A 12,234-nucleotide genomic window follows, 5' to 3' on the forward strand; every position below is an offset into this window, starting at 1 on the left:
AGGCAAAGAAAGAGAAGACTTGTGAGGGCTTGTGTGTTGGTTCTTACTCTATATTTGCGTCTCTACCCTGTCTCCTCACCTTCTTGGGATTCCTTCCCAAATTGAGAGATAGAGAGATAGAGTTTTGCCGCATCAGGTGCAGAGAGCTTGAGGGACCTTGAGAGACAGAGAAAGAGAGAGGGAGAAAGAGAGAGAAAGATCAAAGGTAGAACCATATCAACTTGGATGAATGAGCAAGAGAATCTACTTCATGTGAATGAGGGACAACAAAGCAAGAAGTGCGAAGCTCAAGTGCAAACATTGGTGGAATCATCGAAGCTTTAGAGCTCACAGCACTCATCTAGCATAGGTAGACGAGGCATATGTCAACTATGAAACATCAAGAGAATAAGCTACAAGTATGAAATCATCATTAGAATTAGTATGCACAACATTAATCTCTTCAATCTTGACGTTGAGCTTGCTAGGGGCAATGCTACAATCATCATTCTTTTCTTGCACTTTACCATTTCCCTTTTCCTTGCACTTGTCATCATGCATTTTATGGCACTGTGAACGAATATGACCTTGCTTCCTACAATAGTGATAAGTTAATGTGGATTTATGACTATGAGACTATCCATGTGACTAAGAACGAGCCTTCTAAGAGTCTCTTCCACAACAACCATTAATCTCTCCCACCATTATTATCTCTGGCTATCAAAGTATGAGAGGTACAAGAAGCATCTACATTATTTTTGTTAACCTCTTCATTTAGGAACTCACCCTCTATAACTTGCAATTTTAGCCCATCAATAAGCATATTTGCATAGATAACAGTACGAAATGTGTCCCATAACTCAAGCAATGTAATCAACAAGAAAAAGGGAGGAATATTGTCTTTAGATTTAACCCCTTACAAAGACAAGTGCCTGAAAATAGAATGAAACTCATTTAAGTGGGTAGACATGGAAGTCCCCTTCATATGAAAATCCATGAGTTGCTTGAGCCCCAATACATCTGGGAACTAGGGCTCTACTTATCATAGACATTACAAATCTTATCCCATAATTATCAGATAGTCTATCTGTCAGAGATAACATTATAGTAGACCTACTTAGAGAGTGATAAAATGATTGTAGATTTATATAACTCATCCAGTTCAACCCAATCCTCTCAATCAATACATTCAAGCTTAACATCCTTATGTCTCAATGGATTAATCTACAATTTCTACACAAACTTGCCAAATTTGTGTCTTCCAATAGCTATAATTGGTGTCATCCAACTTATTAATGTTGAAGAAGCACTGTCATTCAACCCACTAGCCATAATGAAGTAAATAAAAGCACAGTACAAGACAAATAGATTGTTGTAAATTATAGAAAAATAGCCTCAAAATCACAACCAGATCAAGGGCTAATTAAGAGAAACTACTAAAATGATGAGCTATCCACAAAGTATAATCAAGTAACTATCAAATTTAAGTGACTACCCTCAAATAGAATGCATAAAACTAAAATGAAAATATGCTATAATAAATTATAACAATATATCAACAACTAACTATGAGCAACCAAGAAAGAAAGACCAAGAACAATTGGTACTGAAGGCTATCGCAATTGTAGTGTGTCAGTAACCATACATGCAGTAGGCATCGACATCATGCATATAGAAGATCTCAAGGTAAAGAGAAGAGAACTACCAAATGCATAACCCACTGAGCAAAGCTCAATATATAACCCAAAAGCATATAAATACCACTGACAAATATAAGTGCCAAGTCCAAAGGAAGTAATTAAATTAGTCCACTGTACGGTAACTGTATCTAATACATATCAAGAGAGAATGTACATGAAGTGCGAAGGAGGTGTCCCACGGTCTTAGTGAAATTAAGCTCAAGCTCAATTGTGAATGTCCAAAGCTCTATGTAATATCCAAAATATCAAGAAAGCTCCCACTAGAATGAAGAGCAAATGCCAGACGAGCAAAAGAAGCTCAATACATCACATGTATAGCATCCAAGATACATGATACATTCGAAAGCATGAGACCCAATATCTTGTTCAAGCTCTTACTTTGGTATTTGCATACCATAACATATTAGGAAGTATACATAATAACCAAAGGAGTGGTACGTCCATTGAATATCTTGTAAAGCATCAACGACCATTATGCATAAATTATCTCTAATAAAATCTCATTGTCCAATAGTAACCAACAATAAAATAATGGTCAAAACTAAGCAAATATGGGCTAGAAACATCCCACAAGGCATCCAAAATATTTGCCAAGCATCTTGCAAGTGTTTAGCATCAAATGAGCATCTCAAGAATCATGTATAAGCTTGCTACCCTCTTATTACAACATTTAAATGACAATGAAATTTGAGCTATTTTGAGCTCAAATCAATCCCAAAAGAATTTTAAGCCATCAATACAACAACTCCCAATTATTTGGCATCAATATGCATACATACATGCATCACTAGGGCTCCAAATAATGAAGTAAGGGATGTCCCTATGTGTATTACAATAGACCTATCTTTAAGATGTCACCTTGTTCAACCCAAACAGAGCTCAATACATCCCAAGTGACATCTTAAAGCATACCCCAATCATCTATCAATAATCCCAGTATCATATCATAAACACATAAGCATAGAAGAGTTCAAACAATAAAAGAAAAGAATGTCCTTGTGTTATGACAACATGCTACCTTGTTTAAGATAGTCAATGTTTGAAGAATATGAGCTCAAAGCTAATGCTCAAGGTGGAATGATGAATTTAGAGGCTTAATTCACTTAGAATCAAACTTTAGTCCATTACTTGAAGAGATTACCCAAAATCAATCCAAAAGCTTCATGCTTCCAAGAATCCAATCAATTTAGCCCATAGATACTTGAAGATCATTAAATCCTTAAAGAATCAATGCTTGAGTATTCTTGAGTACTTGAATACTAAATATTTAAGATCTCTGATCGAAAGCCTCAAAATATGACTCCAGTATGCACTCCAAGTGTAGAAATTACATAGCATAGCGGGCAAAATCTGAGCAAGGAGTAGAGAGCACATAGCAAATATGCGAAGAACAAAGTCTGCTTTAATTTCAAGTGAACTGATACAAAGATGGCTCTATCCACCCATGCACTTCCCGCTATGAAGCTTAGATGGTGATCCAGACATATGATAAGTGAAGAGCTTAGGGTAGCTAAAAGAACTCTGACTAGGTGCAAGATAGATTGACGATGGCTTTAGAGGGGTCTTCCTTTTATACCCCAGAAAGGTAGTCTAGTTGGCATATCCAACCATATTATGAACCTTCCCTAGTCAATCAAGGAATATTCTTTGAAATATTCCCTTTACCATCCGACCAAGGGTGATGTCCCCGAATCCCCATCAAGTGGGGCCACTAGTCCCCTTAGGACCCCTAGCCATGGGCCACTTTCGCAGCCCTCAAACACCCCAAAATAGGGGCTCTAACAACTCCCACACCCTGTAACTTTCTGCATTGTGCCTTGAGTTGCTACCAACATAACTACACTATCTAACCCAAAGGCTAGATCCACAAAGGTCACCTTTTTGCCATTCGGTCACATAGACCTCATCTAACATACAAGTCAAGACCCACCCAATGTCCGTGCTCACACATGACTTCTCCTCATAATGGAAGCCTTACAACTTAGAGTACCATGGATCATTAGTGGCACCTTATGAGGGTGGGGCATTGAGCATATCTAACACCCCCCCTCAATGTCCACCCACAAGTGAACTACCTTCTTGGCCTAACGCCGAGTCTCTGAAGATGAATTCAAAGGAGATCCTTTGTAAGAGCTTTGATGAAGATATCAGCTCCATTCTCCACCATTGGATAGTAAACCACACTAACTCTACTATCCCATCCTTGATCAAGTCACACACATAATGATACTAGATCTCAATATGTTTGGCACACATGCATGAAAAACTAGATTTTTGGCAATGGCGATGCAACTCTGATTGTCATATCTTAGCACTATTGGATCTTCATTTTATACTCCCATATGCCATAGGATCCTCCTTAACCATACTGCTTCACATGTAGCAAAGCATGCTGCCTTGTACTCTACTTTGGTAGAAGACAATGCCATAATTGGTTGCTTCTTACTGATCTAAGAGAAGATTATTGAACCTAAAGAGAAATGATATCCACAAACTGATTTCCTAGCATCACTGTCACTTGCCCAATCTAACTCACAGTTTTCCATAAGAGTGCTTTTGAAACTATATGTGATACCATAGTTAAGTGTTTCCTTCAAGTGTCCAAGCACCCACATCTTAACTTTTTAATGACTCTCTTATAGTTTGTTTGAGAACCTACTCAAAACGCCATCGGCAAAATTGATATGTAGCCTAGTGTTACACAAGTAGATGAGGCTGCCAACCAACCTCTTATACCTACCAATGTCTGCTAGTGTTGATGTATCCTCAATGCATAACTTCACATTGACCTCCATAGGTGTAGCCATCTCCTTACACTCTATCATGCCAAATGCTTTTAAGATCTTCCATGCATACTTCTTTTGAGAGATGAAGATTTTGCCTTCAATCCCCAAACAATAGTGCAATAAGCCCAAGTTTGTCATTTTAAACTTAGAGCTCAAATCCATTGGAGTCTGATGGATCACATCTTCATAGTCACCTGTAATACGAAGGTCATCCACATATAGGACAATCACTACAAACTTTTCACTATCCCTATAAACATACAAGTTAGCATCTGAGGCACATCTTTTGACATTCAAACCAAGAAATAATTTATCTATCTACTAATGCCATGCTTTAGGGGCTTTTTCAGCCCATACAATGCTTTCTTCAGCTTACAAACCTTGTTCTCAAAATGGAAGGCCTCAAACCCTAGTGCCTGATCCACATACACCTCCTCCTTGAAGTCACCATTCAAGAACGATGATTTGACGTCCATTTGGTAAATTGGCCACTTTTTATGAGCAACCATTGCAAGTACTATGTGAATAGTGATCATTCTAGTAGTTGAAGCAAAGGATTCTTGAAAATTCAATCCTTGAACCTATGAAAATCCCTATGCAACTAATCTAACTTTATACTTTCCTAAGCTACCATCAACCTTGTACTTTACCTTCCACACCCACTTGGTGCCAATAATATTCCTGATCCACTAGCTTCCAAGTGTCATTCTTCATTATACTATCATATACTTAGCTTGCATAGCTACTCTCCATGTTGGAACAACAAGTGCTTCTTCCAAGTCTACGGGCTCATTTACTTTTCTCATAATCTCAACCATCAAGGCCATATTGACTATGTGAGCAAAAGTCTTTCTTTGCTCCTCTATTCTCAGAGACCTCCTTGCTCTATCCACCTTTTTTTCAACTACAGTAGACATAGGATTACTGTGATCATAGAGCTACTTCACCCATCGTGGCAATAGCTTTTCTAGTGTTGTGATTATAGGTCGGTGAACGTTGTCCTTATCATCCAAAGATGATGCTTCCTCCTCCTTGAGAGGAACAACTCTTGGGATATGTTCATAATGGACTACTTCTTCTTCATCGAACGATAAAGGGGAAGAGTTTATATTCTCCTCCTTCACTATATGTGGCTTCTCCTTGAACACCACATCATAGCTCGGTATGATATTCTTTGCCTCTTAGTCATACAATTTGTAAGCCTTTTGCTCATCACTATAACCCAAGAAGATGCATTTTGTGCTTTTTGGATTTAACTTGTTTCTCTTATCCTTTGTAACATATGTATAACATTCATATCCAAAAGTTCTAAAATTTGAGACATATGGTTTCTTACTAGAATAGGTCTCATGGGAGTTTTGCCCTTTAGAGCCTTTGTGTAACTCCAACTTTGAATGTATACTACAATGTTAACAACTTCTATCCAAAACTAGGTAGGCAATCCCTTGGCCTTATAAGCATGCACCTTGCCATTTCCACAATGGTGTGATTTTGGCATTCAACAATGCCATTCTACTGAGGTGTATGAGGCCTTATCAATTGATGCTCAATCCCTTTGCCCTTGCAAAAGTCTTCAAACTCCTTTGAGTTGAACTCACCACTACCATCTATTCTAAATTTCTTCACACCTTGCCCCGTTTCATCTCGACAAGTTTTAGCCATTATTTAAACTTACCAAAAGCTTGAGTCTTATCATGAAGGAAGTACACCCATATCTTCCTACTGTAGTTATCAATTCTCCTTTGAGTTGAACTCACCACCGCCATCTATTCTAAATTTCTTCACACCTTGCCCCGTTTCATCTCAACAAGTTTTAGCCATTCTTTAAACTTACCAAAAGCTTGAGTCTTATCATGAAGGAAGTACACCCATATCTTCCTACTGTCGTTGTCAATTATCAGCATAAAATAAGAAGATCCTCCCAAGGCTTTTGTAGGCATTTTACCACACAAGTCAGCATACGTCAACTCTGCAGGAGCCTTCGTTATGTTCTTGCTTTCTTGTGGAAATGCCTTTCTTTGTTGCTTGCCCATCATACAAGCTTCACATAGTTCCTTCATTTCAGTTTACTGTAGGCAAGTGAGCCACCATACCTTGCTTATACATCTTCTTTAACACTGCAAAACTAATGTAACCAAATCTATCATTCAAAAGTTTACTTGTGCCCACTCTAACAATGGCTATAAGAGCACTTAGCTCATGTAGATTGTTCCTTCTTTCTCCTTTGTCAATAACTTTGCCAGCACTATTGATAATTTCTACATTTGTCCTAGTAAACCTCACCTCATGGCTAAGATCAATTATATAGAAGCAACTAATAGTAGATTTCTCTTAATCTCTGGAACATACAACACATTTGAAAGATTATTGAGTTCACCCTTTGCAATAACAAAGGAAATAGCACCTATACCCTCCGTAAGGCATTTTGCATCATTCCCAACCATCAAAGTGATGGATTCTTATAGAGGCTTCATAGAACTATATAGACCTTTCTTGTTGGTCATGTGATTGGAGGTGCCACTATCCAATACCCATAAGTCAATGTTAGATATTTCTTGTATCAAGGAACATACTTCCTCAATGGTCGCCATGAATAACTCCAACATTGCTTCAACTGTATTGGCTATCTCCTTCCCTTTAGTCTTCATATGGTGCCATTCTTTTTATCTACCTTCTTAACATGACAATCTACAATTGCATGCACTTTCTTCTTGCAATAGAAACACTCTCCTTGAAACTTTTTCTTACAATCCTTCTTCTTTTTATCAACATTGATAAAGGAACCACCTTTGTCTTTCGCATTGGTGGAGAATGCAGCATCTCCACTGCTACTACCTTATGAGGCTTTAAGCCTCAACTCCTCCTCCATTAGTAGTATAAAAAATTCCTCAAACGTCAAATCTTGGGGTCTCACCTAAGTGTTTAGAGTAGTTATCAATCCATCAAACTTTGATGGACAAATCCAAAGACACCTCCGAGCTAGCTCCTCATCACTAGTCTTTTGTATCCTAGCGCCAGCCATTTGGTCCCACAAACTATTGATCCGAGTGATGAATGCTCTAGCTATCTCTCTTTTAGCAAACTTCTTTTCTGCTAGTTGATTCTCTAATTTTTGAATCCTTATTTGATTTCATGTTTCATACCACTGACTCCTTAATATGTTCCAAGCCTCAAATGTCTTGGTTGTGTGCTGAATCAAGGTCCAAACATTGTCAAAACAACTTCTAACTAAGGCACAAAATGCATCTATATTCCTTCTTTTCCAAGCTCATAGAAGATTTGCATTTGGAGGAATCATAACACTCAAATTTGATGGTTCAGGGATGGTTTGTGGTTCTTGGTCGATCCCCAACACTGTCTCTAGAAGCTCATAAGAATCAAGGATAGTTGTGATTTTAAATTTCCACAAAGTATAGTTTGTACCATTTAACTTTCCTTCGTTGAAGGATGGTGGATGAATCCTTAGTTTTTGAATTGCTGATATAGTAGCACCACCGCCTAATACACTAGCATTACTACTTGATGTAATATAGATAACATTTCTCCTCTTCGTTGTTGAATCCCTTGCCTCTCATACACTCTTCACTCCTCAAAGCTCCTTGCACTATGATATCATGTAGCAATTACACAGCATAGCGGACAAAATCTGAGCAAGGAGTAGAGAGCACCTAGCAAATATGTAAAGAAAAGAGAATGCTTTAAACTCAAACTAACTGATATAAAGATGGCTCTCTCCACTCGTACACTTCCACTGTGAAGCTTAGATGGAAATCTAGACAGACAATAGGCGAAGAACTTAGGATAGTTGGAAGAACTTTGATTGGGTGAAAAATAGATTGATGATGGCTTTAGAGGGGTCTTCCTTTTACAACCCGATAAGGTTGTCGAGTTGGCATTTTTTACCATATTATGAACATTTCCTAGTCCAATGAATATTCTACGGAATATTCTCTTCATTGTCTAGGCTAGAAGGCTACCCTTAAATCCCATTAGGGAGGTAGTTGGTGTCCCTTGAGACCCCAACCACCAAGGCCACTTCTGTGGCCCCCGAACCCCAAAATAGGGGCCCCTAATAACTCCCACACCCCGCAACTCAATGCATTGTGCCTCGAGTTGCTAGAGTATAACTACTCTATCTAACCTAAAGGTTAGATCCACAAAGGTCACATTTTTTCCATTCTATTACATAGACCTCATTTGACATACAAGTTAGGACCCACCCACCATTTTTACACATGGCTTCTCCTCATAATGGGGGCCTTACTGTAACGTGTCCGCTCATCCACTTGTGGGACACGTCTTAGCAGCCTATCGAGAAGAGAGTCTAGAAAGCGCCACCTGGCACTCGCAAGGAATGTCACAGGGTTTGCGATCTAGGTCTTCCCGAGTCTACCCTGAGCAGAAGTGTCCGGCCGTTCCCACTTAGGACCGACATGAAGTTAGGGTTTCTTTCCTATCAGCAAAGTCTCTAGGAAGTACCTAGCGTCGAGCTCCAGACGAACCACTTTGCGTAGGAACAACAGAGTCGAAGCATATTTATGCTGCACTTGGTTCATGGAGAATGGAAAACGAGAGGGATGTGAAGCTCAACCTCTCTGCCCATAAGGAATAGTCCCATTCCGCTCCCCTAAAATAGCATAAATTGGGATTCTTTCGTAGGATGGACCCAAGTCTCGTCCACTACACTTTCCTCGGGTTGCTTAGTTATCTAATTACCTACCACATTATGTTTTACATGCAAAAGCGCAGCTTCCTTAATTAATCAATTTAAACACAGGTTCCTTCACGTAACTTAGGCAATGACACAAAAACAATGTCAAGCAAGTTCATTTTTTGAATATCTAATCTTTATTTATCATAGTCCCAAAATACACCAAGTATCATGCCCGAAGGCTATCCCAGCAATCAACAGGATTGCTGCTCCAAGTTCTGCCCGTAGACTAGTACATGGGCCTCGAGATCCCATCTCAAGTCACGTCGACCTCTTCTGCGGGATCCGGAGGCAAGGAATTTATAGCCAGAGCCTCCCCTGGCACCCAAGTGTCCTCCTGCTCCAACCAGCACCCACGGAGAGACCTCTCGCGACGAATTTGGTCCATATAGCTGGCGTGGCTAACAACCCCCTTGGATAGGGCCAGGCAGGCAGTCGGAGGTAACTGGACCTACCTCTCCCTCCAGGCTTTTAACCTGAAGCATTAAGTGTTTGCCTTGAGTTAGTTCCTTGAGCAAAGATGTTCAAACAATGTACCTAAGTGTACAATCATGATCACCTCAGAGGTCGTTTGTGCAACCAACTGTTAAGGTGTGATTCCTTATTCCCGAATGCTCCCAGCATTCGATCCTGGGTCGTTCGCAACTTGGTGAGATTCTAAGGGCTTGGCAAGCTAGGTTTCTTGTATTCCCTTTTTCTTTGGGTTAGGATTTATACCCTACCGACCCTAATTATCCTTACCTTAGGTCTCCTTGTAAAATAGATCATGGACAACCCCATCGTCATCAGTTGGTCAATGGTCAACTTGCCGGTTATCTCCTAGATCCCTTGTAGTACCTATGTACCTTTATCTTTGATCTTAATTGATCAAGATTGTCTATCCCCTTGACCATGGTTGGTCAAGATGGTTTTGTTTAGAACAGTTTCTACTCCGTCTTATGTATAATCTTCTTAAACCCTCTTCATAATACTCACAGCCGCTTAAGCTTTTACCTATCCCTCTTGAAGTCACCAAGGAATTTGACATGGGACTCATGGATCTTAGTTCCATTTGGTAGATTACAAACAATGTTGAATTTTTCCAACAACTTTAATGCACGCAACGTAATGCCATGCCTTCACTTCAATGCTTACAATTTTGATATAATCCATATGATATTTTATGCCACACATGCAAAGGTACTTTCTATGCATGCAATCTTAACATTATCCTCTATGTAATTATTTACATGATCTATAAACTTCTTGAATGATCTAACTTTATGTGATCATTGTATGAATCTAGCTATACTTTAATCTTTTCTACAGCTTATTACATGTACCTTAGAATCTTCTTGCGATATGGACATGCACTTTGTTTCTTTCAATGTCCTCCGAAATGCATTTTAAGCAAGAACCTGTGCAAGGAGCAATGCACTTTATGCAAGAATTTTTGGTAATTTACGATTATGATGACATCTTACGATTATGATGCAATTTCTAATCAATTCCACCTATTATGATGACATCTTATGACGGAAATTATCTTGCTCGTTATATACATCACAACTAAGTTCATACCTAGGAAATTATCAAACACGCAATTAATGTGATGCATGTGAATATGATTTTTCACCGTGATATTTATAACCTATGATTTAATAATAGAGCAACCTGGGTTTGGAGTGATGCCTTGATTCCAGCGGTATTGATGCATGATGAACTGTTCGCGATTGCGGTGCCACCTTGATTCGAGCCACCATCCACACTTGCAGGGTTTCCGGCCATCTTTGTGGAGAGTAAAGAAATGTTTTCAATAGAAAACACTACTTCATTCTACTCACCTTCCCCTGTTTATCCCCTTCTTCCCTTTATTTTCCTCCATTAAGTTTCCTTGTAATCTTTAGATCTCGTTGGTTCCGCTCTGATACCAACTGTAACGTGTCCACTTGTCCACTTGTGGGACACGTCTTAGCAGCCTATCGAGAAGAGTCTAGAAAGTGCCATCTAGCACTCGCAAGGAATGTCACAGGGTTTGCGATCTAGGTCTTCCCGAGTCTACCCCGAGCGGAAGTGTCCGGCCATTCCCACTTAGGACCGACCTGAAGTCAAGGTTTCTTTCATATCAGCAAAGTCTCTAGGAAGTAGCTAGCGTTGAGCTCCAGATGAATCACTTTGCATAGGAACAACAGAGTCAAAGTAGATTTATGCATGGAGAATGGGAAATGAGAGGCATGCGAAGCTCAACCTCTCTGCCCATAAGGCATAGTCCCATTTCGCTCCCCTAAAATAGCATAAATCCGGATTCTAACTCTACTGACTCTAGGGTCTTCACAGTATCGTTTTCATGTCTTTTGAGAAAAGTTCCCAGCTAACCGGGACCACCCTTTCGTAGGACGGACCCAAGTCTCGTCCACTGCACTTTCCTCGGGTTGCTTAGTTATCTAATTACCTACCACATTATGTTTTACATGCAAAAGCAGCTTCCTTAATTAATCAATTTAAACACAGGTTCCTTCATGTAGCTTAGGCACTGACGCAAAAACAATGTCAAGCAAGTTCCTTTTTTGAATATCTAATCTTTATTTATCATAGTTCCAAAATACACCAAGTATCATGCCCGAAAGCTATCCCAACATCAACAAGATTGCTGCTCCAAGTTCTGCCCGTAGACTAGTACACGGGCCTCGAGATTCCATCTCGAGTCACGTCGACCTCTTGTGCGAGATCCAGAGGCAAGGAATTTATAGCCAGAGCCTCCCCTGGCACCCAAGCATCCTCTCGCTCCAAGCAGCACCCACGGAGAGACCTCTCGCGGGGGGGTTTGGTCCATATAGCTGGCGCGGCTAACAACCCCCTTGGATAGGGCCAGGCAGGCAGTCGGAGGTAATTGGACCTACCTCTCCATCCAGGCTTTTAACGTGAAGCATTAAGTGTTTGCCTTGAGTTAGTTCCTTGAGCAAAGAAGTTCAAACAATGTACCTAAGTGTATAATCACAATCATCTCAGAGGTCGTTTGTGCGACCAACTGCTAAGGTGTGATTCCTTGTTCCCGAATGCTCCCAGCATTCGATCCTGG

This window comes from Lygodium microphyllum, chromosome 8, assembly GCF_053477565.2.
Source record: "Lygodium microphyllum isolate KBCC chromosome 8, Lygodium_microphyllum_v1.1.10, whole genome shotgun sequence".
Lineage (NCBI taxonomy): Eukaryota > Viridiplantae > Streptophyta > Polypodiopsida > Schizaeales > Lygodiaceae > Lygodium > Lygodium microphyllum.